The following is a 26,259-nucleotide window of genomic DNA, read 5'->3' on the forward strand; positions in this document are numbered from 1 at the left end:
AGAGTGTTGAACCTCTACGTCTTAGTGCCTAATGGCAATGAGAAAAGCAGCAAGATTCAAAACATATTTGTAAGGCTAATGATGAATAGAATTAGGAGATGGAAAAACAAAGAATCTAAGATTATATATATTCGAGTCACTAATGTATAAAAGAAAAGGTTTTTTGTTTTATTTTTGTTGTTGCTCCTGGTGTTGGGGGCAGAAGGGGAAGGAATCAAGCCCTTTTTTGGTTCCATGATTATTAAAGTATAATGTTTGTGAGAGAGGAAGGTAATCATGTTATTGAATATTGATTGAGATAATATAAAGTCACAGTCATGAAGGACCTCCCATGCCAGCCAATATGAGGTGATGTCTAACAAATCATTCATTATGAACTAAAGGAATTTTGCAGAAAAGAGAAATGGAATATAATCGTTGCGCTCACGTATTTAACATTCTGAATTGTGATTTTTCTTAAGCAGATAAAATCATGTAAATTTGGTTGAAGAGGGATCCCTGGGTGGCGCAGTGGTTTGGCGCCTGCCTTTGGCCCAGGGCGCGATCCTGGAGACCCGGGATCGAATCCCACGTCGGGCTCCCAGTGCATGGAGCCTGCTTCTCCCTCTGCCTATGTCTCTGCCTCTCTCTCTCTCTCTCTCTCTCTGTGTGACTATCATAAATAAATAAAAATTAAAAAAAAAATTGGTTGAAGAACAAATGGGAGATGCAGCTGCTTTGGGGCTGGTAGGCGGATGCCCATCAGGTTGTTCAGAACTACGTGTCACTGCCATCCAGAAAGCTCAGTTCTGTCTGTTGACCTAATGAAAACTTCATAGTGACTGCTATTATTTTCTTTTCCAGATAAAGAAATTAAGGACATTGTATGCTCTGATGTTATTCCTTCATCTAGAAGATCCTTGCTAACTTAGATTTACTACCTAAGGTAATATGGTGCCACCTGAGAAATTGGTGGTGGAACCTGTACTTCCAAATACATTGACAAGGAGTCGGCATGGAAAAGGGGTTGATTGGAAAATTCTGGTACATTCTAGTAAAGGACATTCTAGTAAATAATACACTAGTCCATGGTCATTCCATCAGAGTTGAATTTCATAAGCAAAAATCACTGATGAAAACTCCAGATCTTTGCAAAGATGCTTCTGGATATCCTGAGGCCTGGTTTTGCTCAGTATACAAGGAAATTTAATGCGCCATTGGGAAATGTTTTCTATGGAGAGGAAGAGTTCAGGTCATCAAATAACCAGATTATGGAACACACATGTTTAGAGGCTGTCACAACAGATTTTATATATACTAGGAGGGAAGTCACTCTTACTGGAATTTTCCAGTAGGCATCACTGCAAATTTATAAGATATTATACTGCTGTTTGCAAATTAAAGGAAAAGTAAAGGTTTATTTGGGGGATAATAATATATTGAACTAAATATAAGATAAAATTCTCATCAGCATTAAATCACCTATAAAATTCTCTGGAAGTATGTAAAAGCCTTAGTGGAAATCAGAAAAAGTAGACATTAAAAAAAAAAAAAAAGTTCTCTCTTTTCTTTTGCTGCAGACTACAAAGATAGTTCTAAAAATATCAACAAAAACAAGTTTTTATATGCATTCATATCAAAATAAGGATTATAATTTGGAATACACACACACACAGACACACACACACTCTGTCTTTAAGGGTATGTTATACCTCAATAAAAAAAAAAAAAAATCTACCCTTGTGTTAAGTCACTTCTCCAAGTCAAAGACCACAAGAAAATACATAAATTAAATTAGGACAGGCTAATCATTATGATTTTATTAGCAACTCAACCTTGATCTCACTTTCAAAAAGAAAGGAAAAAGAGAATGAAGCTTTAACAATTAACATTTAGTTGTTTATTTCTTAATAAGTAACTTGAATTTTTTCCAGTCTTTTTTACAGGATGAGTTTCCAAAATTCAGTCCAAATTACTGCTTAAGGCCCGGTGTCCAACTCAGCCACACAGTGAGGTCATACTACAAATTTTCGCCGGAGTCTGGAAAGGCAGCTTTATCATTACATAGAAACAAAATCTCAACCCCAATACCAAATGATAATATTTTAGTTGAAACCGTGCTTAATAAATGTGGGTCTAAAAGACAATATAAAAGAAAACCAAAAGACAATATAAAAGAAAACCAAAAGAAAATGGCTTTTACCATTATTCTTACCTGTATTTTGTCTTTGTTTTGTCTTTCTGGGAAAGAGAAGCATATAAAGATGAAAAAATTTAATGAGGTGAAAATTTTAAGGACAGTAATACGTTTGAATTCAAACTTTCCTAAGACAGATTACATGGCCACACATAAATAATGCACAAACTGGCATGCATCTGTAGCACTTCTAAGTTTTTTTTAAAAAGATTTTATTTATTTATTTATTTATTTATTTATTTATTTATTTATTTATTTATGAAAGAGAAAGAGAGGGAGAGTGCCTGCGTGCGAGCACACAGAAATGTGAGCAGAGGAAGCAGGAGCAGAGGGCGATTGAGAAGGAATGGAAAGAATCTTGAGACTCCACACTTGTGTATTGAGCTGGACTTGGGGCTCTACCTCAGGACCCTGAGATTTTGACTCAAGGGAAACCCAGTTGGGTGCTTAACCAACTGAGCCATTCAGGCACCTGGCTTCTTATTATTTTATATACTGGATGGATGTGAGACTTCTCCCCTGACCCCTGTTTTTTTTTTTTAAAGCCAGAAGAATGTTAGAGAGGACCACTATTTTTCTAATATAATCCCATGTTAAGGATTCTGAATAAAGAATAAGATGAAGGTCAGACATTTGCTGTATGAATTTAATTCAGGGAAGAATGATTCGGTCATTGTAGATGTAGAGCCTATGCATTTGGAAAATCACTTAATTTTTTTAAGCCTCAATTATGCATCTAATTAACTTGTTTTCCTCTTAATTATATCAACTATGTTCATTATGTGTCAGGACTTGCTTTATTCCACCCATGGTTCACTTGAGACGACAAAAATGTGTAAGAGTGTTTGTATACGTATATGTTTGTATGTAGTGTGGAGTATAGAGTAAGTATGATTACTCAATAATCAAATAAATGACAATATATAAGTGAATATATTTATGTTCAAATATATTGTACTATAATGCATTGTGTGTGTGTGTATATATTATGTAATCAGGTAATCTACATCAATTTGTAGGATGTAATCATCGATGGGTCATATCAAGTCACTGTGATATTTCTTTTTTTTTTTTAAGATTTATTTATTCATGAGAGACACAGAGAGAGAGGCAGAGACATAGGCCAAGGGAGAAGCAGGCTTCCTGTGGGGACCCCAATGTGGGACTTGATCCCAGGACCCCGGGATCACGACCTGAGCCAAAGGCAGACACACTCAACCACTGATCCAGCCAGGCATCCCTCACTGTGACATTTCTAAATTATAAAGTGTTTACTGTGCCTTAAGTTTCTCTTAAGAGAAACTGAGCTGTGCATGAACACTGATCACTCAGAATTTTAGGGTGAAGATATGGTGCTTGGACTAGAATGACATTTCTAGGCCACGTGACCGAACTCTGAATTCTGTTAAGAGTAGGTGAAAATGCTGGATCTACTCAGAGAAAAGAGAGATCCAAACCAAGAAAATGGATGTTGGCCAAGGGAGAAAAATGGCCCACAGCACACTAGCTTCTGGGTTACTTGGGCAGCGACAGCTGTTAAATAAATGTCATGCCTCTATTTTTCACAAATGAGTGAGTCACAAATTGTTTGAAATAAAATTATGCATAAGGCTTTGGCTTTAAAATTGTAAATAGTTTGTTCAGTGGTTGAGTTAATTACACATGGTGTCTATATTAGAAGAGATATGTGAATCTTACAAATAGAGTTTTTAAAAATCGGAGAAGGAAATGTACCTTTCTTCTCTTAAGTCTATTTCAGGGATAAAAGTAACACAGAGGAGGAAAGCGTTTTGCTTTATAACATGCTCTGTTCTTTCAGATAGTCAGACAATAAGACCTAGAGCTGAGTACGCAGGGAAGTAGTGGCAGTATTATTAGATTATCTCCAAGAACACTGGTTTTCTACTTCTTTTAATTAAACCATCTTATCAGTTCCTTTATGCATATTCCAAAGAATAAGAAATAAAAAAGCAGAAACCCCAGCAGTTTATCAGAGTGCTAGTGGATCTGTATTTCTCCTCCAGTTACCACAGATTGCTTTTATATCTGTAATAGCATTTCTGTAGCTTAAAATATAATTTAATAACACTGCCTTATGATAGATGGGGGAAAATGTTTGCTTAAGTTTTTCATCCCCTTCTGCTTCCTACTTAATTTTTTCAAACTTCAAATAATTTACATCAACCTGGTTATTAAGATTTGATTCTGGAAGTCCTTGAATTTCCTATAGGTTTCCATAGTACTATCTGTGACATAATTAAAAATAGATTATTTAAGTGTTTTTTTTTTAAATTATGTAATGTACAAACACAATAGCTTAAAGAAAATTATAACATTGTAGATAAAGCTGACCAGTTTCCATCTACCCGCTTCTCTTTTCTTTTGAATTAACCATATCATAACTTTTGTAGTATATTATTTTATTCCTTCTTTAAAAAGATTTGTTTATTTATTTGAGAGAGAGAGAGAGCAAGAGAACAGAGGGGAGGGGCAGTGACAGAGAGAATCTTAAGCAGACTCTATGCGGAGACTGAGAAGGGGCTCAATATCATGACCTTGAGATCACAACCCTGAGATCATGACCTGAGCAGAAGCTAAGAGTTGGTCAACTAACCAAAGGTGGCACTCAGGCACTACTATTTTGTTCCTTTAAAAATAAACTAAATAATAGTTTATAAATAATACTAAAATAATTATTAATAATAAATATTTATTAATAAATAATAAAATAATTCCTTTAAAAATGCACATATATGTACGCATCGGGAATTTATAATATTATTTCATGTTATTTATACATTTACATAAATTGGATTCTGTTTTTGCACTATTGAACAGCTCTTGTTTTTACTAAAAAATTGTTTTTGGATTTATCTATGTTAACTGGCTCATTTCTTGTACTCATTTATTTATATATATATATATATATATATATATATATATATATATATATGCCACCTTTTATGTACCCAGTCCTCGTCTGATAGATGCTTAGAGAGTTCACAATATTTTACTATTACAAACTGTGGCAGTGAATATCCGTGTACATATTTCTTTATTTTATGTGCTAGTGATCTCTTTAGGAGTAGATACAGTAGGAACTGTTAGGTCACTTTTTTTTTTTTTTTTTAATAGTAGTTACTTGAACTTTTTTTATGTGTTACCTAATTGGTTGATCAATTTCCATGCTTAGAGGGAGTATCTGTCAACGTCTGACATAACAAAGTGACTTTTATTCAGTCCCATGGGAAAAGACATTATCTCTTTATTTTTGAGAATTTTATTTGCTTAGTTATCAGAGAGATTCAGTATCTTTTTATTATTAGAATCCAAATTAAATTTTTAAAGTTGTGGGTTCGTATACTCTTTGTACTTTTTTTGTTGAGTGATTTTTTTTTTCCTTATTTATATGTAGGGTTGGAACAATTATTTGTGGGTCATCTATAAAGCAAGTATTTTCTCCCAGTCTGATTTGTTTTAAGACATGAAATTGAATTACTGTTAAAAGTTTTTAGTTACATTTGTATCCCTTTTTCCCTGTTATTATGCTTTTCAGTTCTTTTTAAAGAAAGCTGCCTTTCTCTCATTGCTGCCAGGGCTTAAGAGATCAGTTGCTGGGACAAGAAATTTGAATCCTGATTCAGTCCCTTATTATCTGTGACCTTTCAGGAAGTTTATTAACCTCTCTGATGCATAATTACCTTTTCTGTAAATTGAATAATAATAAAATAATAATTGGATTTCCCTCCTTAATAGGGTTATTGATAGAATTAATGTTTGTATGGCATTCGAGTGTCTAAGGTATAGCAGGCACCATATAAGAGTCAGAAAGGTCTGCTATTTTCTAATCGTTAAAAAATTTTATCTCCCATATCTTAGGCCATTAATTCATCTGGAATATATTTTTGGATATGTTGTATTATAGTCACATAAGTTTATTTTTTCCACATGGATGATCAATTTTCCTAATAACATATTTTAACTACCTTATTCTTTAACCACTGCATAGTGAATCTTATTCTGTTATTCATTACCATGTACACATAGATCAATTTTGAGTTCTCTGTTCTTTTCCAGAAATCTATTCGTCTGATGCTATGACAAGATTATACTGTTAAAACTTTATAAAATATTTTGATATTTGGCAGACCACTGACTTTCCAATCTTGTCTTCTCATGAGTGAATATGGTAAATTTCTATAAAACTTAAAAAAATGCAGGCATAAATCTTCATCTTGACTCACTGAATTATGGATGTGTAGGGTAAAAGTGCTGGGAATAAACATGTTAGACACTTAGTCCAACTCCCTTTTTTGACAGATGAGGAAATTGGTGCTGAGAGAAGCATAAAGGTCATTTTTCAGGATCAATAAGGTAGTTAATGATTTTGGACGTAAACGTAAGTCATCTGATTTACTTCAACTTATTTTAGTCATGTATTTGGCCAAGTTCCTTGTTTCTTATCTAATATCCCATTATCCAGTAGCGAGTGAGAGGGTCTGTGCATAGCAGATGAATAAGATCTATCCTTACCGTTGAGAAGTTTAGAGTAGAAGAGGAAATGGGAGAAGTCAGCAGACACTTCAATGCTACATGATAACTAATAACAGTGACTACGACAGGGAATCTAGCAGGGGGCAACAAGAAATCATTTGTGGAGTATTGGGGAAAGAGAAGTTAGTTAATGTAGATATTAAACAGTAGATAAGCTTTCTTCAAGGAGAAGGTTGGTGGGAAGGTGTCAGAGTACACCAGGAGTAACATCACAGCTGCGTGGACAGACATGCTCTGCTCAGGGTAGAGCAAAGTTTGTCCAAAGATTTAAGTGATGTGTTGAGGACAGAGATAGGCTGGGGCCAGATGGAGATGCACAGTATGCTTTTTCAAAGCATTTGAATCTTTTTCCATAGTTATTGAAAAGATATTAGATACAAAAGGAAGTGGCATAGATTTGCAGTTTAGGAAAATAGATGTGGGATGGAAAGAAAAGATCATAGGTGGAGAGGTAAGTAAGAAGCAATTAGATCCTTATCTAAGGCATTTATAATAGAGATGGGGGAGCATGTGTTTTGATCTGAGCAGAATATACCACTTACAGACCTCGTGAGTGAATAGAGTGTCTGTGTGGAGAAGTGGTATTTGGCTTGAGTGAACTGTTATTTAATAAATTAGTAATTATCGGAAGGATAAATTAGGAGGGGGAAAATGGGAAGAGAATAATGAGATGCAATGAATACAGATGAAAAATGAAGTACCTTTGAGACTTTCCAGGTTGTGGATCAAGTGGGCAACTGGCAAAATGGATCTGAAGGATTCACCTGGGGCACTGTTAACCCAGAGCTGGATTTGAAATCCTGGGTAATGGCACTGCCTCAAAGAAAGCGTTTAGAGCAGTATGAAAAGTGACCTGCAAATGGAATCCCAGGAAAATCCTGAGCATCAAAGGGTCAGACAAAGGAAGAGAAGACCATTAAGATAGGCCAATCAGAGTAGTAGATGGAGTCACAGGAGAGAGTGCCATTGCTTGAGCCAGAGAAGCAGCGACCATTGTATTTTCAGCTCCCCGTTCTCAAAGGGCTCACACTTTATGCAGTGAATGTGTCTACAGTGGCAAATTCATGGACTCAGACAACCTGCACAGCAAGTTCCCTCTAGAGTTCGGTGTTTTGAATTTTGGGACATTTTAATTCTAGGCTTGTTCATAAGATGGCCATAATTTATCTTCTCAATTCCTTTCTCTCGTAGCAGTAGAATGTTTCATTTCCTTTAATAATCATGCTTCATACTTTCATTCTTAGCCCACGTTACCAAGCAGCACATATTTTTTTCCTATTCAATTTTCATATTTGATGTAGTCACATAAGGGTGCTATAAATAATAAATATGTATATATCTATATAATATGTCTACATCCCGTGTATGACATTACTATTGTCATTATGTTACCAGTAATTTATGCCTTCCTACAGATGGACGGGTTCTTGCACAGCACAGCTGAGCAACTTTCTATTGGTGGCAGGGGGTGGATGGTAGAGTCTTGTGGGTTTTTAATCCAACAGACCGTGCTGTCTCTATTGCTCTTTTCTTGGTCATTGGGTATGTAGCACCATCACTCCAAGTAACCTCAGTCTTTAAATATGCAATTAGAAGCACACTAAAAGACACAAAAACCTTCATTACCCAAAAGTGCTTAAATCATTTCCCTAATAGCTCCTCTGCAGTGCAGTGAGAAGCCAGTGCTGGGCAATGACTAAACATCTTAAAGTTTCTGAAAATACCCATTAAAAAAATTCAGACAATTTTATTTCTCTCTAATGACTCTGTGTTTCAGCACATTCAAAATCACATTACCCTATTTCTTCAGGCAAACCTCACAAGCAAAGCCCCCACAGGCGGACCCGCTGGGAAACAAGGCTCAGCCTGGGGAGGTAAACAGCGCTCTCCCATGGCCTGCTGGGCTGTTACTTGAGACATTCAGTAAAGGAGACACTTCGGGGCTACCAGGTGGGATGGCTTTTTAGACAATTGTAATTCTCTGTGATTTTGTTCAACAACAGCCTGTTGTTATTTCCTCTCTGGTGGCAGGAGCTGATTAAGTCAGCCCACACCAGTAAGAATTGCTGACCTGCTAAATCTCCTCCAGAACATTTCTTTGCTTTGCCATTTGTTTTGATATTCATGGCATTGTTGGAACTGTGGTTATAATGGTCCCACTTGGGCTAGTTACCTCTACTTAGTCATTTCAGAATGGTCTCATTTTCCCATCTTGTAAAACTCCCTGAAATTAAAACACCCTGGGTGCTTAATATAAGAAGTCACAGAGCAGCTCTGGTTAAATCTAGGCCCAGTGGAGGGAATGTCAGCGAGAGGGGCTTCTGCCAGGCCATCTGTAGTGGACATCTGCTCTATTTGCCTGCCCAGAATCCATTCTCCCTTTTCTCGGCTATCAGCAGCTAGGTGATTTTTCTATCCCTGCCCCTATTTTGATGTGGGTGATTTGTGTGAGGTGAAGTTCTGGGCTTCAGGGCGTCCATGTGACCAGGCGGGGGGCAGTACACAAGGGGACTGGTTCAAGGATGATACACCAGTTGGTGAAATCTAAATGTGTGCTGGCTGTATGAAAAATACAAGAAGAATCTCTAATTTGTAGGGTTATGGAAATGGCACAACCACTGGATGGAAGTTGCAGATTCTGGGAGAAAGTAATAGAAATGAAAGCATTCAAAAATCTCTTTTGTTCAGCAAGACAATGCACAGGATTAAATTTAGACTTTGTTAAGTGAAAGATGCATATTAAATTTGTGGGGGAAAACCTTTAAAAGAATAGAAATAGAGTGAATAACTTATAAAATAGTACAAAGGAAAATGAGAAGAAAGTGGAAAAAAAATGTAAATTCCGAATGAAGGCAATAAGAAAAGACAGTGGGAGAAATAGTACAAAATGGAATGGTTGATAGAATTCATATGTATTACAATCACAATAAATGTAAGTGGATTCAACTCTCGAGAGGTTATATATCTCTAAAGTTATAAATGTTATATATTGCTAACAATTCTAATTCATCAGAATGATGAGAAAATTGAGAATTTAGTGTGCCTCGTAAAAATATTTCATTAATATTTACTATCTCCTTTCCTTTTTTTTTGGCCTTTATTAGTATAATGTCATCCACTTTCAAAGTTCTCAAGTTGGATTCTTCACAATATAAGTTTTATCTTTTTCATATTCTAATCTAAGCACTATAATTTTCCAAGTTCCAATTAAGCAGAAAATCACAAGTTTTGACACGGAGCATTTTCATAATCATTTATTTCGAGGTATTTTTGTATTTCTCAGCATGATTTTACTCATGAAGAGGTGAAAATCTTCTCAAAGGAGAGCTCAGGATAAGGTGAGTGAGAGGGAAAGGGGAATTAGCAGTAGCCTAGAGTACCAACATCTGACAAGCTAGAGGAAAAAGACCAGGAAAGTTCCTGAAAAGGCTGACAAGGCAGTGAGTAAAAGCAAAAGAGTATTATAGAGATCCGGGTCAGTGTCTGGCAGCAGAGCTAACTGGAGGGCAAGTTGGAGGCCAAGCACTCAGATTGCCAAGCAGGAGGAGAAACGGATGAGGGTTGCAAGGCAGCCCACCACACCCTGCCCTGGCTTCTTATCACACCACTATGGACTCCTTTGCAGAATGGTACTCGTATATAATGGTTTCAAACAACACATGCATCATTGACTCTGTGCAGGATGTCACTCAATCAGTTTGGGCTTGCTTTATTTTATTTTATATATATATATTTGGTATCCTGTACATTGCAGTGGGTGTGAAGATAGTATTTTAATATTTGTACAAAATTTAATTTAATTTTAATTGTTCTATGTATATAACTGAATTTCTAAATAATAATTAAAAAAAGGTTCTTATGAAAAAAAAAATGAGGCAGCTCCTTATTCCGGAGGTTCGTTCACTTATTGGTTTCTGTTTCCATTTCCATGTGTTCTGTTCTGTTCTTTTCCAGTGCCCTCTATTTCCTGTGTTATGCAAGTGCATATCTTCAGGGCTTTCCTATTACCCACAAATCTTCCATGATCCCAACACTCCTTGAAATACTATCTTCATCACTCTCTCCATCACCTTCAAGTTCTTTATAAATGCCAACTACACTTAGGAAACAAGACTCAAATGCCTTGGGGTCAAATATGTATGTTTAGGTATATATAAATAGATAAAATAAATAAGTAAATAAATATAAAAAACACTAATGGAGATTAAAGAAAGAGGAAATTTGCCGCTTCTGCAGATATTCAAATTTTATTTATTTTATTTTATTTTATTTTATTTTATTTTATTTTATTTTATTTTAATTTTATATTTTTTAAGATTTTGTTTATTTATTCATGAGAGACACACAGAGAGAGAGGCAGAGACACAGGCAGAGGGAGAAGCAGGCTCCATGCAGGGAGCCCGATGTGGGACTCAATCCCAAGACTCCAGGATCATGGCCTGGGCTGAAGGCAGGCACTCAACCGCTGAGCCACCCAGGCATCCCTCAAATTACATTTTGTAGAATATATAGAGAGTTGGAAAAAAAAGAGGTTTTTGGTGAAATTCTACAGAGGTTCATGGTTTGAATTCTCTGGTTTCCAGCTTTGCTTGGTTGCTTCTAAACCCAATCCAAAAAAAAAAAAAAAAAAACCCAATCCATTTTTAATCCAATTTTTTCTCACCCATATGTTAGTTGATATAGCTAGCTCTTTAAGAATAATAGCATTTTTAAATTTTTCTGTTTTTCCATTCTGCTTTATATTTCAACAGGCTTCTCTTACAAAGAAAGGAAAGAAAAAGATAGGTAGGAATATTTTTCTTGTCTTTAGCCCTAGGACTCCACAAATTACGCTATTAAATATCCATCCTTGGTGTCTCTCCCCACTCCACTGCAGTTAGTAGATTGAGTTTAGAAGACAATTGCTTTTATTTCAAAAAGTGCTCGGCTTGGGTGTTTTGTCTCATTCAAATGCATCTACTAGCTAATTTGTTTATGTGACCAATTGCAAGACTCACCTGGTCTTTAGGCTTTGTTCGTAAGGTCATTAAGGTCAGTTTTTCCAAGGGTACTTCTAACTTGGGCATTCTGTGATGGTGATACAGAAGCTATGTGAGAGCAGTCAGCTGGACTTCACATGCATGTGGAACAAGGTGTGTGTGTGTGTGTGTGTGTGTGGAACACTGCATAGATGTTATTGGACACTTGTTCTGGAGGAATGTCTTGCTAGCTTTAGTGAATTGATCAACTCACTGTTTAGATTGCAACACTTTCCTTAGAGGCCATTACACCAAAATGCCTAGCCTAAGCGGTGTACTTTCCATTAAAAGAAAAGAAAGACTTTATAGGTGCCAACAAAATGAACTTTAATACTTTGAAATGCAATGCCTATCTTAGGTAGAAGCACAAGAAAGATTTAAAATATATTACCGACAGATCACACAGAACTTTCCTAAAATTAATCACATATTCATTTCAGAATAGGAAAATTATTGCTTTTTAGGATTGGGTTTGTTTGGTAACTAAAAATGTCAGAAATACTCATAAAGAAGGGAGATCTCAATAGGTAGTCAGATAGCTTAGGTGGTGGACAATGTATGAGAATTAACATTTGCATGACAACGTGGGAAGGACACCAACTTCATTTATGATAATCAAACCCATGTTTAATAATCACCAAGGTTTGCCAAAGTTAGAAACTTTTCCTTAAACTCTGTGAATAGCTTTTTTCCTAAAATACTAAACTTCAGATAATGAGCCAGATTTGGGAGAGTGAAGAAATCCCTAGTACACGGTCAGTACTCAGTAGTAGGCACTCATTAAGTTAAATCAAATGATGGAACTTTAATTCAGTCATAGGTTCAAGGCCTGGCTATTATTGGCTTCAAAATCCTAGAGAGGTCACCAAGCTATCCTGAGTCTAATTTCTCACTGAAAATGTATATGACTTTCAATGTTTTGAAGGGGATAGAGAATCATACGTATAAAAATGATTTGAAAACTATATATTGCTGTATAAATTACTAATATCAATATATGTCCTCCTAGCCAGATGTATTTTGAATTCAAATATACTTAAATTTTAGAAAAGTAATGTAGTCTATTATGTAATACCAACAGCAGAGACTTTGGCATTGAATAATCAAACACATTTATAAAATATTTCAGCAGGGATATTTGTGAATATTCATACGAGGTAAGACAAATAAATATGATACATAACTTTATTTCAGTGTAAGCCAGCTTAAATGAATTCAGGCTGCATACGTGTTCAGATTGCCTCAAAATAGATTATAATTTTTTTTCAGTTTTCTGAGACTTTGGATATCAGAATTGCAGATAAGAGGAGATTGGGGACTTCAATTAATATTAGAATGAAGAGAGGGGACTCTAGGTGAGCAGCTTCCATTGACCACTGGATCATTCATAAAATATTATCTCTAAACTTTAAATAAAGACAGGATTGGAGATTTCTAGCTTTTGCATATAATATGGCTATCTCTGTCATACTAGAAAGTCATCTCTATGACTTCTTTTCCCCCTTATATAAAGTTTATTTTTTCAAAGTTTAAAAAAAAATTGATACAGATTGTATGAGTACTCAAATCATTTCCCCAAATATAATTTTTTAATAAGTAGAAAATGGTGTACACTTTTGGCTTGCTTGGGACTAATATCTGCTTTATGTGATTGGTTACTAGAATATAGTCATGTTTCTCCTTGAGTTCCTTGGAAATTGGGCTGTTCTCATAGTTGAACAAGGCCCTGCCTTGCTAGAGTTATGTAGCTCTAGTATAGAACATAATTTCCAAATGTTTTCATAATTAATTTGACATGCTTTTGTAAGGATGAGTAGCATGAAAACTTTTCAGTAGATGTTCCGTAGACAAATATATTATTTTCTGCTTAATCCATATAGTATTCAATTCAGGAACAGAGAAGAAATAGAAATATTCCAGGACTAAGTGAAGAAAATGCAAATTAATATGACCAGCAAAGGTAAGGAGTAAAGTGAAAATTATATAAAACCTAGTCAACACCTTGTATATATTTTAAGAATTACAGAGTAAGGCAAAGGGGATAAGCAAAAATTCGTTAGGTAATGGCATGGGAAGATCACAGATGGGTGAAGGTAATTAGATAATATAATTATTTCTCCTTAGATATAACAAATAAGGGGACAAACGGGTATGCCCTCTGGTAAATATTGATCTACATAGTTGATATAGAGAAACTATGGAAATCACATCATATTCGAAAACCATACATTAAAACCTCTAGACATTTATGAATTTTATTATTTATTTATTTATTTATTTATTTATTTATTTATTTATTTATTTTGAGTTTTATTTTTGAATACTGATGAAAGAATACCTGAGTCTAGAAAAGAGACAATTGAAAGAAATTAGCGTGTACCACATAATAATAAAATCGCCTAATTTTATCAGAATATAATTGTTTCCTGCTCTGGTCCTTGTGCTCTCCAAACAGTAGAAATTGGGGCCAAAAGAGAATTTCCAGGCAAGGCTTTTATTGAGGCTGATGCTCCAGCACAAAGGAGACAACATAAAAGACAGGCTGCTTCATGCTGGCTCTCAGAACAAAGGCCAGAAAGTGTTTTTAAAGAGGGTCAGTAAGGTGGGAAAGGAGTGGCATCCAAGCATGTAGGACAGGTAGAGAGAGAGGAAGTTGGGTGCACAGGCACAGTGGAAAGAATTTGCAATGTGTGTCTCATTTGCATGTTAAATTTCCACTGCTGGGCAGAATTTTTCGTATTCTAATGAGGGAAAGCGTCAGCAAAATGTCAGGCCTATGGTCCACCTTGGCCCAGACTGGTTGGTGTGGTCTTCGCCAATCTTTGTAGTTGAGTCCCATCTTGGGTGAGCGTTCTGCTTCTGCATTCCTGCCAGATAAACTACTCAAGAGGCATTGGGTTTCGGCTCTCCAGGAATGCTGGGTTTTACAGTTGCAATTGAGGGGACCTCAATCCAGCCTCTACTTTTTCTCATATCAACAATGATATTTATTTAGTAAGAGAGAAGGAAGCTGCAAGCCAACACGTCGAGTTTTCTTTGATCTCAGGAGATAGCAAGCCCGGGATTCTGAACAGCCAGCGTTACGCATTCCCATCAAATGGATTTTAGATACTTATGGTCTAGACTGAGTGGCCACTAACTACGATGTGATTTCAGAAAAGTCACCTTTTATCTCTAGACCTTTCTTTCTTCCTTTGTAAAATGGGGGGATTCAGCTGTATTATCTCTGAGGTACTGGTTTAGCTTTGAAATATTGGCTTAAAATGCAATTTGAAAACTCTCTGATGCCCCTTAGTAGTAATGGGTATCAGGAAAAGGAGGCTTCCCACCCCCCCCCACCCCCGCAACATGGATGGGGCATAAAATGAAAGGATGCAGGAATGGTAAAGATTTAGTTTCTGGATGGGGCCGAAGAAACGATCAGAAGGATGTGTAATGAGGCAAAATGCCAAACTTTTTTTTTTTTTTAACACTTCTTTTTTTTTTTAATTTTTATTTATTTATTTATTTATTTATTTATTTATTTATTTATTTATTTATTTATTATGATAGTCACAGAGAGAGAGAGGCAGAGACACAGGCAGAGGGAGAAGCAGGCTCCATGCACTGGGAGCCCGATGTGGGATTCGATCCTGGGTCTCCAGGATCGCGCCCTGGGCCAAAGGCAGGCACTAAACCTCTGCGCCACCCAGGGATCCCCAAACTTTGGTTTTTAAGGACTTTTTTTTTTTTACATGGAATATGCTCATTGCTTATGCTCATTCCTAACCCAGCTCACTCAAGTCTTAGTTCCCAAGGTCTTATCCCAGTCCTGCTTCCTTAATTAAGCTTTTCATTACTTTGTACTATTTTTTTTTTGTGGCTGCCTTATATTTTCATTGCTATATTATGTTTCGTGATAGTTTGTATATCTTCTCTCAAACTAGACTTAACATTTTTTGAGTATAGCACTGTTGATGTCAGGGTGGCTTCACAAGAAAACAAGGAGTATTCTGAACTCTTCTCTCAGGCATCGAGAATCTGTAAATGTAAATGTATCCCCTCCATCTGAATTTCCTTATTTATCTAAAACGGAGCCACTCACTGAAACCTTCACCTTGTTTTATTTATTTATTTATTTATTTATTTATTTATTTATTTATTTTTTATTTATTTATTCATTTATTCATTTATAAAAGATTTTATTTTATTTATTTATTCATGAGAGACAGAGAGGCAGAGACACAGGCAGAGGGAGAGGCAGGCTCCAGCAGGGGAGCCCGATGTGGGACTCAATCCTGGGACTCCAGGATCACGACCTGAGCTGAAGGCGGTACTAAACTGCTGAGCCACCCAGGCTGCCCTTCACTTTGTTTTAGAATGATTTTTATCCCCTTCAACATTCCCAGTAGGATGCAGACTCGTATTATTCTGAGTGTTTGTAGGATGCTATATGAAGCTGACACATATGGTCAGACAGGTAGTCTAAGGGCCATCATAGTCTGGGTATCTTATTGCCACTGGGGCAGAATGAAAGAAAGTGTATTACTTTTACTAATTAATGCAAACCTTTCTCATTACTTTGCTTTAAATCATATGAACACAACGTAGGCAAGAAAATCCATTTGTTCATTCATCCAAAATACAACACTTTTTTTGTGTGTGCTAGTCATTCTGTTAGGCATCTGAGGAATATTCATTTGCAGCAGCCATGACCCTGACTTCAAGAAACTCCCTAGTAGTTAGGGTGCCTGGGTGGCTCAGTCCATTAAACATTTGACTCTTGATTTCAGCTCAGGTCATGATTTTGGGGTCTTGAGATCAAGCCCTGTGTGGGGCTCTGCATTCAAGCTTGGAGTCGGCTTGTCCCTTCTGTTCTCTCTGCTTTCTCTCTCTCTCTCTCTCTAAATAAGTAAATAAAATATTTAAAAAAGTAAAATAAAAGAAACTCCCTAGTGGTTAAAGAATGTAGATCCAGGGAAGGAATTTGTGCATTTCTGTAGAAGTTTCCAGTACAGAGGTTTCTGCAGAACAAGGATAATTTCCATCCTTGACTAGATGTAGCAGCACTTCTTATCACTGATGACACCCCAGGTAGGTTTACAAAGTGCTTCTGCTTAGTGACTGACATGTAGAGAGAGCAGAGCATTTGGGTATGCTTAGCAGTTCCCCATCCACTGTCGCAGATTTAATTTGAGTAGTAAAGAAAGAAATTTTCGGTAAAGTTAATCTGGTCTCAAGTTGCTGGGATCGCTTACATAGCATAATAAAATACATAGCACTTTTCAAACTCAGATTTTGCCAGTCAAATCCAATGACCGCATGTGTGTGATATGACTGATTTCTCTCTGGGCTAGTTTGCATCCTCCCTTTACGGTTTATTTTTTCACTTGGTGCATTAAACCCTTGGCCTTATAAAGTAACTATGGATTCTTTCTATTTTAAATCTGTTACTTTGAAGCTTTCCTGTAGTTTGGAAACTCTTTTAAGGTTCTTTTGGTTTAGCAGAAAAAGCAATGTATCTTATGTTTTATGGCCTTTCATACCTAATAACATGGTAATAATTCTTATAGTCACGTTCATTTGACCCTTCCTTTCCTGTGAAATGTGTGATCCTCTTGTCTCTACCTTTCTCTCCTTCCCAACCTGTACCTCTTTTCCCCTTTTGAATTCTGCTTTATCCTTAAAGTTGTCCTAAATACTGTGGCAGGATGTAGGCAATAACTCTATCCCATGTACAGCATGGTAGCTTTGGGCATATCTCAAGTAGCATATCACCACAAAAAGAAAAGGCAGAAAGACTGTCTTGCCTACTAAACTTTGAGTATTTCCATTTATCTGTCCTTTACTGCCAGTGTCTGGATATTTGGTAGTTCTCACTTGTGGATGAAATCCATTTAGAAGATGTATTTAGAGGGACACAGCATAAGTCTCTGTAGAGGGTCTTCTCTAATATAACAATTAGATTTATTCATGTCTAGAGTTTTTTTCATAATAGCATTTCTTCTGGTAAGAATGTGAGCTTTCAATTGGTAGTTAAAAAAAAGGCAGAAAAGTACTTTTTATCCATCAGATTTTATTATTTAAAAAAATTTAATTGTATTTGTTTATTTTTTGGCTGCAAAAAGCTTTATTTATTTATTTTTTTCTATTTGGTCCAACGCTTGAGAACGGGCTCCAAGATGGTTAAAGTGCTCCTTAATGGCTATAGGGAGAAGCTCAGGCACAAGTCCAGGCATCAGGGGGATGCCAGAGGAGCTAGTCAAAGGCCCCTACTCATGCTTGATGGTCATCCTTCAGAAGAGATCCTTGCCCAACCCAGCCAGCCTACAGAGGTTAGTCAGCTGGTCCCCCATTTTTCTAATGAGTTTCACCTGTTCCTCTAGGAAGTGGTTCACCAGGAAGTCACAGAGATGGGGGTATGTGAGGGCTGAACCCCAGGCATGCAAATCCCAAAGGGCCTGGTTCAGGTTCTCGAGAACCAGGGCAGCTTCCATGGCATACAGGGTTGTACATCACTCATCTTAGGAATGGCTTCTGCATGTCTTGGAAGAGGGTGTGGAGGCTGAGCTTTTGCATTTTCAAGAGCTAACGTGCTTCTCTTCAGCCAACTTGAGGAAAAAGGGCCCACACCATCCAGAACCACATCCTCATGGTAGAAATAGAAGCATGGAGAGAGGGAAGTGTAGGAGGCCTGCAGATACATGTGGGCCAGGCAATTGATGGCAGCCTCCCGCTTGGTGGAATAATTCTGACAAATCTGGGAGCTCATGGCTGGTGGTAATAAGGAACTAAGCTCAAAATAGGGGATTGGCTGGTCCTAGAGGCAGAGAGTAGCCAAGAGGATGGCCCCAAAAAGGTTGTGACTGGAAAAAAGTTTGGAAGGTGGTCATAGGCTGGTAGAAGGGGTGTCCCTTGATCTGTTCCCTCCAAACACTTTTGAAGAAGAGACAGATCCATGGAACAACCAAGTGCCTGTCTTTATGCATTGGATTTTGAAAGTGATACTGCTGTTGAGAATAAGAATAAATTAATATTTCATTTGATTTACATTTTTAAAAATCATTTTTATATCTTTTAAATTTGATACAATATTTTGTTGACTTAAAAAGTACATTAAGCTGATTACTTCATTTTTGCAACTCAGTCAATGCACATAATACATTAAGAAAAAAAAGTAGAATTTAATTAATTACCATTAGTAGCTTATTTCTGAATTTCAACTGGCTGACAACTCTTCATTGAACTGATTCACTTTTGCTATTTTGCAGAGGTATGGGCAAAACTAACAATCACAAACAGTGCCAAGTCCTGGGAATTCACCAGGGACTCCTATTTTTGAAGAATGTTACCTAAATCTTTATCTGGGGACATCACTAAATGTTGCCTAGCTAACTGAGTAGCTTGTCAAATATAATAAATAATACTTGATTTATTTTTATTAAAAAATTGCAGTTCATTTTTCAAAAATGAAAAGCTATCTTGGTATTAATTCGTTGCTAAGCATAGGACGGGGTGATTCCAAATTAGCATTAAGGCACTTCACTCAACATGTAGCCAACAGGAAAAAATTGGGGCTGTTCACATTTGATGAGAGGAGAGGCACAGTTTAAAGAGCCAAGTTCTTTGTTAACCTATATAATATTTAAAATCAACTAATGTTTTGATACATTGAGAAACTTCTGAAGTGCAAGTCAGAAAAACATGACAACATTTTTCCAGAGAAAAACTGAGTTGTATTTCAAATTTAATACTTTGTATGATCTCATAGTCCTGATTTTATATCCTGTGAACCTAGTAATTCATTTTATTTATAATTAAGTTCAATTAGTTCAGAGACTTCTGTAGGGAGAAGACAGTTATGTTGGGAACAACTTTGAAAATTTAATTTTTAATGTAAGAAGCCTAGTTTCTGTCCCTTGTATTTTGTATTTTTTCTTTCATTAGAAATATTTTCTCTACATTGTGAGAAATGTACATTATGCATTGGATTTTGAAAGTGGATGCACCAGTCAGGCCTGGTGGGCACTAATGAAGCCCTTGTAAGGCTTGGGGCTCCTGGTCAACGCTTCGTGCTTGGTCAGGCTCTGTGAGCAAGTAAGCCCCTTGCCAGGGCAGGCCCAGGTGTTCCAGAGCTGGACAGCAGAAGAATTCTTGTCCTCACTGGCTGGTGGGGCAGAACGCCTGGGAAGGGTCCCAGTTGGGCAGTCGGGGAGTAGCCCGGTGGTGTGGAGTTGATGGCATCATTGCAAATCCTCTCTTTCCCTGAAAAATTAAGACTGTGGAGTTTAAGGAAAAATTGTTGCTTGAATAAAAAAAAAAATCTGATTACAGGTATAGAAAAGGCACCCTGACAAAGAGTACTCAATTGATTTTGCTTGGTGATTATCTTGACCTATTTGTTCATACCGTCTAGTCCTATAAATAATAAAGATAGGAATTTTTCTTAATTTAAAGAAAACACCATATTGCTTACAAAACTTATTTATTCAGTAGAGATGTATGAATAAATATGAAAATCTAGTGCATAACGAACACCTCAGGCCTTTGGGCTAGGTCGAGATTCACAAATAACTTACCATGTTTGCCTCCATCTTACTGTCTTCCTTCACAAAAGTTACTTCTTGGAAAGAAAAACTTCTGTGTATAAAGAAACTGCCAGAGTTAATTCTTAAAGTTGTGTAAACAAAATCATCCAATGAAATCAATTTCATAAATTCCAAAAACTGTTCTAAGTGGAAGAAGATGGAGAAAATCTTTAACTTTGAAGGGAGTATTTCAAAACCTGCTTTTTTTTTTTATTCCCCCAGTGAAAAACCTCTCTGTGCCTTTTTCCAGACTGCAAAGTTTTAATTTTTTATTTTGTGGTGGCAGATATGAGCAATAAAAAAACAAAAAAACAAAACATCTGACTGAAAGAAAAAAAGTACTACAGAGCCACATTTTAGTAGATAGCCTGTCTTAGGAGTTATGGAAAGGAAATCTTGAAGATGCAGGTTTTAAAAATGAGACCCAAATAACACATCCAGGGTTATTCTGTGCCCATTAAGCTGAGCTCTAACTACCTTCCCAAACAGCTTAGAGGTTGGTCTAGGGCACTGAGCACGTGACAGCGTTGGCTCACTTTGTGGGCGGGGGTCAACATGCAGGCCTGCTGCTCCTTTCTCTCCTGCTGGATTTTCTCCCATGGGTTCTCTGAATCCTGAGCCTGGCATACGAGCAGATATGCTCAAGAAGAGAGAGTCAACTCTTCCTGTGGGGCAGTCCTAGCGTTGAGGCTGATAGCAGAGGCTAGACACAGGTTCACGTACCAGCCCATTTTTGTGGTTCTGGTCTCTCGATGTTTTACTCCACATTCAGCTTTTCTTTCTGAACTCTAGACAAAGAGAGTCACACCTCTTCAGGCTCATCCTCAAACTCAGAGACAATAGCTTTGCATAGACTTCTTCACCATGTCCCTTCCTACTTGGAGTTGAATTCCTGTAAGTTCCTATTCAGTATTATTTGCAGTGGTTCTTATCAACAGTGCAGCTTATCTGATTGAACCTTCAGTGATACACACAGTCTTGCAAATACAGTGGATTATCAAGTGCCGGAGGTTAGGGAGAATTGAGATGATGGGGGCAGAAATTGAGACAGAAGAGTTAAATATGACACAGGTCATCAAATACCTCATATTTTATGATGGGTTTATATGGATTTTATAGAATGAATCTCTTAGAAGGTAAGATAGAACATAGAATCAAGATACAACGTATGGATGCTTTCACTGGTTGTTCTCTAAGAACGAGTTTCTGATTGTTACTTATTTTTAAAAATTTCTTAAAGGTTTTATTTATTTATTCATGAGAGACACAGAGAGATAGAGACAGAGGCAGAAGGAGAAGCAGGCTCCACGCAGGGAGCCTGATGCCGGGACTTGATCCCAGGACCGCAGGATGAAGACCTGAGCTGAAGACAGATGCTCAACCACTGAGCTACCCAGGAGTCCCTCTAATTGTTACTTATCAAGAGAATCTAATTTTTATCTGGATTTGTAACTTCAGGAAAAAAAATGATATTTCTTAGCCACCTTATAGTTAAAGATAACTAATTTATGGCCAATAGATTGAGCAGAAATGTGTGTGCGACTTTTAACATGTATGCTTGGAATGAAGAAGATAACATTTTACATTTTGGCCCTTCCATTTTCCTTTTGGTTAGTATGTAGAAAAGAGGGCTGGGGTTTGAGTTGTTGTCTTCAACCATAAAGTGAAAGTCAAATGCTCAGACCAGTGGAATAGCAGGATTAAAGGGGTCTGAGTCCCAATATTTTTGTGAAGCCTCCGGGCCAAAAGTTCTTACATCTAAACACAGTAAAGATATGCATATCAACTTTATTTCATTTACTGTTGTGAGTTTTGGGTCCCTCAGTTAATCATATATGATTAATAGGGACATTTTAAGTAAAAACTACACGTTTAAAATTTACAGCATGATGCTTTGATATCCATATATAGTGAAATGATTACTGCAGTCAAGCTAATTAATATATCCATCTCTTCTCAGAGTTAACTTTTTTAAATGAAAGCACCTGAGATCTAAGCAAATTTCTAGTATACAATACAGTAAGATTAACAATAGCCATCACGCTGTACATTAGCTTTTTCGAATTTATTCATCCTACACAATTGCAACTTCACACCTTTTGACCAACATCTCTCATTTCTCCCACCTTTCTACTCTCTGCTTTTGTGAATCAACTTTTATTTAGATTTTCAGATATAAGTGACATCATGCAATACTTTTTCTTTTTTGCATTATTTCATTTGGCATAATGTCCTTGAGTTTCACCCATGTTGTTGCATATGGTAGGATCTCCTTTTTTAAGGCTGAATAATATCGCATTGTATGCATATATCACAATTTCCTTGTCTATTCATTCATCAACAGACCCTTCGGTCACTTCTGTATCTTCGCTATTGTGAATAGAACTGTAGTGGACACGCGAGTGCAGATTTCGCTTCGAGGTACTAATGTCATTTCCCTTGGATATTTACCCAGAAGAGGTATTGCTGGATCATATAGCATTTCTAATAGGATTTTTTTTCTTAAGTAGAAGGAGAAAATGATGACTTCCATTGCAACCCTGAAAAGAAGAAAGGAAGCCAGAAGTGGTTAAATTTGTAGGTAAGACCAGGGACTTGGGAGAGTGCATACCTATTTTTGAGTGATATAGAAAATGATAATTAGTGACAAATTTTGTCAGAGAGACAACATGGTAGAAGTGAAATTGTAGAAGTTTACTTTAGACAGACCTAGGTAAAATCCTTTTCTGGTACAAAGTAGGAAATGCTAAAATGGATTTAAGATGACAGTGTCTGTACTGTGATTGACCTAAGTTTGTAATAAGCATTGAACTGATTCTTACAGTGCCTGGTCCATAGTAAACCCTCAATAAATATCAGCATCATTAATATATGGACAACAGATCTTTGTTAAGAAGTTATTACAGTAATAACACATTAAGCAATTCCCACCGAGAATTAAGGTAGAGTTTAGAATGCTGAGCCAGTTCCCCCTTAAAATCCCTCGTCTGTATTTCACACTTTTTTTTTTTCTTTCTTAAGGTCTATTGAATCAATCAGAATTCAGGTAACAGAAAGTACTGGAGGCATTCCAAGCAGAAAAAATATTAGGAAGATTAAGTGATTTCAAAATCATTAGATGCCTAAAGAAATAAAAGTCAGAAAGTCACCACTCTTTCTGATTTCAAGAATATATACTACGATAGCTGCAACTTAGAGTTAGGAACAGATTGATTTCTTGACCACTTGATGTCACAGCTTTCCCATACCCATGGATCTGGTAAGATAGAGAAAAACACAAAATCCAGCTACTCTTCCTGCTTGTCCAACTGTACCATCCTTGTAGTCTCCACTTCCTTGACACCTTCAAGTGTGGTACGATTAATCTCATTGAAAGAACCTAAGCTGTATTGAGAGGCCTAGCCATGAAGGAGTGTAGGAAAAACAGTTTTCGATTTCCAATTTCTGTCATTCTTAGGGATGGGGGAATAGAAGACTATAGAAATGAATGCCAAATGGAACAATATCTAGCATGTGAAACATCCCTATGCAGTCATTAGAATGACTAAATTAAGAAGACTAACAGTATAAGTTTTAGGATATGAAGCAAGTGGAATTTTTCATACATTGTTGGTGGAATGTTAAATGGCACAATTTTGGCAAACAGTTTGGCAGTATTGTATAAAGCTAATGACACACTTACCATGCAACCTAATCATTCCACTCCTACATATTTACCCAAGAGAAATAAAATGTGTTTCCATACAAAGACTTGTGAACGACTCATAGCAGATTTATCACAGTAGCTCCAAACTGGAAAACAGCCCAGGTGTAGCAGAATCCATAAGCACATTGTAGAACGTTCATACACTGGAATACCAATCAATAAATATGAGGAATGTGTTGCTCTAATAAGCAATAACATTACTGGATCTCAGAAATCACGAATGAAAATAATCATGAGTGAAATAAACCAAACCCAGAATTATATACTGCATGATTCTATTTATGTGAAATTTTAGACAAGATCAATCCCATCCATGGTTTAGAAAATATTTCAGTGATTATATCTGAGGGTATGGAGGAGATTGATTGGAAATTAACACAAGGGAACTTTTTTGGATGTTGGAAATATTCTATATCATGATTATCATGGTGCTTACATGAGTGTATACATGTGATCATTAAACTCTATATTTAAAATGGTTTCATTTTATCTTATGTAATGTATATCTCAATAATGTTAATTCAGGAACTGTGAAGGATCTGAGGTTTTACCTAACTTTTTCCGAACTCTTAATCAGTTTGGGCTGAGATAACAAATTACCATAGACTGTACAGATTGAACAATAGAAATTTATTTTTTGTGGTTCTGGAAGTTAGGAAATCCAAGATGAAGGTGCTGACAGATCTGGTGTCTGGTGAGGGCTGTCTTCTAGCTTTGCAGATACCATTTTCAGATTGTGTCTTCATGTAGTGGTGATGGGGGGAGAGGTGCAAAGAGAGAGAAAGAATGAGAGAGAGACAAAGCGAGAGCTCTCCTGTTTCTTCTTACAAGAGTACTAATCCTATTCATGAGGTTTCCACATGGGTGAAGGCCTCATGGCCTAATTATCCCCTAAAGGTCTTAATTTCTAATATTTATAAAAAATATAATTTTTTTTGATGGGGAGGAGACACAAACATTCAGGCACTAACAATACATATAAAATCACAAGACACTTAGGTCAGACACAAAGACAGTTTATTAGTCACAGCAAAAGCATCAGCTAGTTGCCAACTTCATAGCACCAGTTCCTTGAGTTTCAGTCCCCGTAGGGTGATGTGCTGGAAGTTGAATGGTAACTGTACATGCAGAATAAGTAACAGGGGATAAATCCTAGAATTAAAAAACTCTGATTATATATTCAACTGCTGGTAAACTCCTCATCTCATTCTGGAGATAGAGACTTTATCTTTACTCTAGAATGTAAGCAAATCTCCTCCAGGAAGGTCTTTATTGCTCTGAAACATCTCAGGGGAGGGAGATATCTCTAAACTTTACTCTCCTGCAATGTCACCTTATATAAAAATATTTTTAAACTGACTGTAAGTGCCTTTGCTCAGAACATCTAGAAATGTGAGAGATATTTATAGATAATTATTTCCCAACATAAAGTTTATTTTAAAAACTGGCCATAATGATTGACCTGTAATATATTCTGTTAGTTCAATAAAATATTTCAAAGAATATGTACCATTTAAATATGCCAAGCTGAGTTCAAGCCAGTTGTTTGTGCTTCATATTCAGGAAATTCACATTACCTAATTACATTTCCAAATGTCTCAAAATAAAATTTAGATCATTAGAACTTGGGGAATTCATTGAATCGGTCACTAATTTTATAAGAAATTCTCTTTCAATTTATATTATAATTGTTTACGGTTAAAAAAAAAGTCATCATGCATTTAATGTAGAATTTCTCATTCTTTTTGTGTTTATTGCCCCTTGTGGATAAAAGTTATAAATTGGAAGGGAGCATTATTAAACACATGAAAATATTGCAATATTGTTTGCCATACAAAAATTTTTGCAAAGCTAATCTTATACACTTTGTATTCATTCAAAGCTGTTTATTTAACTGAATGCATAGCTTGTATCTAGGTTGATGCCTCGTTCTCAGGGCATCGTCCCTAAAGCAGAATTGGATAGTCCAGTTACTGGGAGCTCTTTAAATTGCAAGGACTGTTCTCACGGCAGCACAAAGCAGCATAGCTTGGATTTAAAAAAAAAAACATGTGGCTAGAGAGTCAGGATTCTTTTCAAATGAGTCAAGGTTCAGAGTTGAGAAGAAAAATTACAAATGCAAATTTACGGATAAGCAAGGATGAAAATTTGGAAATAATATAACAAGTTCATGACTGGTATATATGAGAGGGGAAATAAGCTTTGATTACTGCGTAAGGCAAGATGAAAGTAAGGGTG

The 26,259-nt window shown here is 36.4% G+C and overlaps 1 long non-coding RNA gene across 10 annotated transcripts in view; it reads left to right on the forward strand.

Moving 5' to 3' along the window:
• The window catches only part of LOC140620148 (uncharacterized), a 95,852-nt gene that overhangs the window by 18,544 nt on the left and 51,049 nt on the right, over window positions 1–26,259 (forward strand). For 8 of the 10 annotated variants that reach the window (XR_012019886.1, XR_012019893.1, XR_012019885.1 and 5 more), the window contains 6 exons: window positions 10,014–10,068; window positions 11,482–11,515; window positions 13,018–13,103; window positions 13,629–13,708; window positions 22,660–22,736; window positions 22,826–22,896. This is a non-coding gene — a long non-coding RNA (uncharacterized lncRNA). Of the gene's footprint in view, window positions 1–870; window positions 926–10,013; window positions 10,069–11,481; window positions 11,516–13,017; window positions 13,104–13,628; window positions 13,709–22,659; window positions 22,737–22,825; window positions 22,897–26,259 lie in introns of those variants that run through there. The other 2 variants (XR_012019894.1, XR_012019889.1) reach the window with 2 other exon arrangements.

Source organism: Canis lupus, chromosome 28 (assembly GCF_048164855.1).
Source record: "Canis lupus baileyi chromosome 28, mCanLup2.hap1, whole genome shotgun sequence".
Classification (NCBI taxonomy): domain Eukaryota; kingdom Metazoa; phylum Chordata; class Mammalia; order Carnivora; family Canidae; genus Canis; species Canis lupus.